The sequence below is a fragment of the Hevea brasiliensis genome, chromosome 11, assembly GCF_030052815.1.
Source record: "Hevea brasiliensis isolate MT/VB/25A 57/8 chromosome 11, ASM3005281v1, whole genome shotgun sequence".
Lineage (NCBI taxonomy): Eukaryota > Viridiplantae > Streptophyta > Magnoliopsida > Malpighiales > Euphorbiaceae > Hevea > Hevea brasiliensis.
The window spans coordinates 53,213,978-53,216,665 of record NC_079503.1 but is presented as its reverse complement, the minus strand read 5'-3'; positions in this window follow the sequence as shown (position 1 = coordinate 53,216,665).

Genomic DNA, 2,688 nt, shown 5'->3' with positions numbered 1-2,688 from the left:
TTCACTAGTTGTCCTTCCCCCATATTTTCATTTCATTTAATTAATTCTAAGCTCATTTCAACAACTAATGATGCATTTAAAGAAATAAATTGTAAGTTAGCACACTAACCTTTCTTAGATCTTCAAAACCCTATCTTTAACTCTTCTTTCTTCTTGTAATCTTCTTCTCAAGTTGCAATAATAAGCTCTAGTGAAGTTTTTAGGGGATTTGTTAAGGTTGAGTGGAGGAATTAAAGCTTAAGTGCAAGCTTTAATGGAGGATTAGCAATGGTGAAATGAAGGAGAGAGTGAGGCGGCACCAAGGAGAAGAAGAAGAGATTTTTCTATTTTTTTTTGTTTTGTTTTCTTTTATCAATTTTGCTTATGGAAGACCACAAAATCCAAATTAATTAATCAAATTAATTAATTTAGTTATGGCATCATGCATGAGGTCATGCATGATGTCATCACCTTTTTACTTTTTGATTTTCCTTTCTTTTTTTATATATTTTTCTATTAGTTTTTTAATTTAATTCTCGATCCTGAAATTTTCTTTTCTCTAATTTTATTTGACAGTTAGGTCAGGAGTCAGCTCTCGGGGTCAATTGACCAAATTGCCCCTCGCCGGTTCATCCCGGTTTACAAATAATTCCATATTTCTTTCGGCTCCCTGACCTAATTATTTGACTGGCTTAACAGTTCTTTTTCGTGATTTTCTCTTTTCCACTGTGTTCATAAGGGTCCTAAGGACCGCAGCGTCACATTTTACGGTTCGAAATTTGAGTTTAAATCGACTTCGCAGTCATTCCCGAGGAGGTCACCCATCGCTGTGACTCTCGGCTTGTTTAACTTCTTGTGTTCTGTTTTTCTTATTTATACTTAACTAATTGAACATTACTAATTATTTGTGTTTATGGCTTCTCAAGTTGTCTTTAGTATGGTTCTAATCTCCTTAATTGTCCGGACCGACACCGATCACCGGAACAGTGAAATCTACCAGGCTATACAAACGGGGGTGTTACATTGACATTCACTGTCTTTTGAATTTAACCATGTTTTGACTATTGAGATTTATTGTGATATTGTGAAATAGAGTTTAAATTCCTTATGACATTCATTGTCTTGAAATTAATTATGGTTTTACGTATCCATCATTTATATGATTTATGAATTGTGATTTAAAGTTGTATTTGGTTAATGTTGTGCACCACTGAGACATTGTCTCAGCGATAGCTTTTTATTGCTGTCGCAGGTAGACAGATGGATAGGGCAGCAAACTAGGCTGCTAGTGCATTCAACGAGAGATCATCGGGTATATTGAGTATACCACATTTGCATTTTGTACTGTAATGTATGTTCACTGTATGTATATATTGTTGTTGATTTTGAGCAGTTGTAAATTAAAATTATACATTGAAGTTGTAAAATAAATTATGAGTTATTTTGGCTTGTAAAAAAAAAATTGTACTGTATTTCTTTTATCTCAGTATTTGAAAAATTATTGTGGATTTGAGTTGAAAAACTTATTGTGTTGAATTATGTTGGAGTTTGAGATTGAGAAAAATATTGAAGTGCTTTTTTACAGGTTTTCTGAAGAACTATTTTGTTCAAAATACAGATGGCACTTTGCCAAAATTTTTATAGAAATCCCTAATAGTCCAAATGTGTTAGCTATTTCACTTCACTTCAAAAAGGTTTTTAACACCTATAAATAGTGCTCACCACTGTAAAAAGAAGTAAGAAAAGTTTTAAAATCCCTTGTACTGTATTTAATGGGTTATCAGTAGACGAAGTTGGTAATTCATTAGGTATACTACGGGATCATGTTATGCCTTACAGAGGGGTAGGGTGTGACATGTTTTAGTGGTATCAAAGCAAGTTTTTAAATTATGTTTTTACCTGTAATTTGAATATTCTTTCTTCATAGTACAACTGCTCAATATCATTGTTTAATACATACAGTACATTACATTATAAATATGCACTAAGGGGAGAAAATCTCCTTGTGTTAATTGTTCAGAAGGTCTAAGATCCTCGAATTAACTATGGAAGAGAGTGATCGTTCAGTCGATCAACCGATAGAGGCTGAGGTACAAGTTGAGGCCCAGCTCCACAAAGTGTCGAAGGCCCGACTGTACCAGTTTTACCGGTACAAATTACTGCACAAATGGCCCAGCAAATGGCCACTTTCTTTCAGCAAGGGCAATATGAAATAGAGAAGAGGGAGAAACCTATGGGTCAGAGCTCAAGCAGTAATTTGAGAAAGAGAAAAGAATATGAGGAGCCCCGAGCTCAGGGATATAACAGAGGTGGATCATCAAGACAGAGACCACCAAAGTCCAGTCGTCAAACAACTAGAAGTTCCTACCCTCCCTGCCAATGTGAAACTTATGGTAGAAATCATGGTGGGGTACGCTACAAGGTCATAAGCGAGTGGAGAACCCTAGCGATGGGTGATCGCACCGGGAAGTCACGGCATAGACCGTTGACTAGCCCTGGACCGCGGGGAACCCTAGAAAATATTTTTAGGACTTAAATAGACCCCTATTAAAGAATAAATACCATTAGAAATATCAAATAAAAATTAAATAATTAGTATAAAGAAAAGTGAAATCGAAAAAGGAACAAAACCCGATGTTACCAAAAAATCGGGAATGCAACCCGAACAGGGGCATTGTGGTCATTTGACACCTCGAGTTGTCTTTTGAC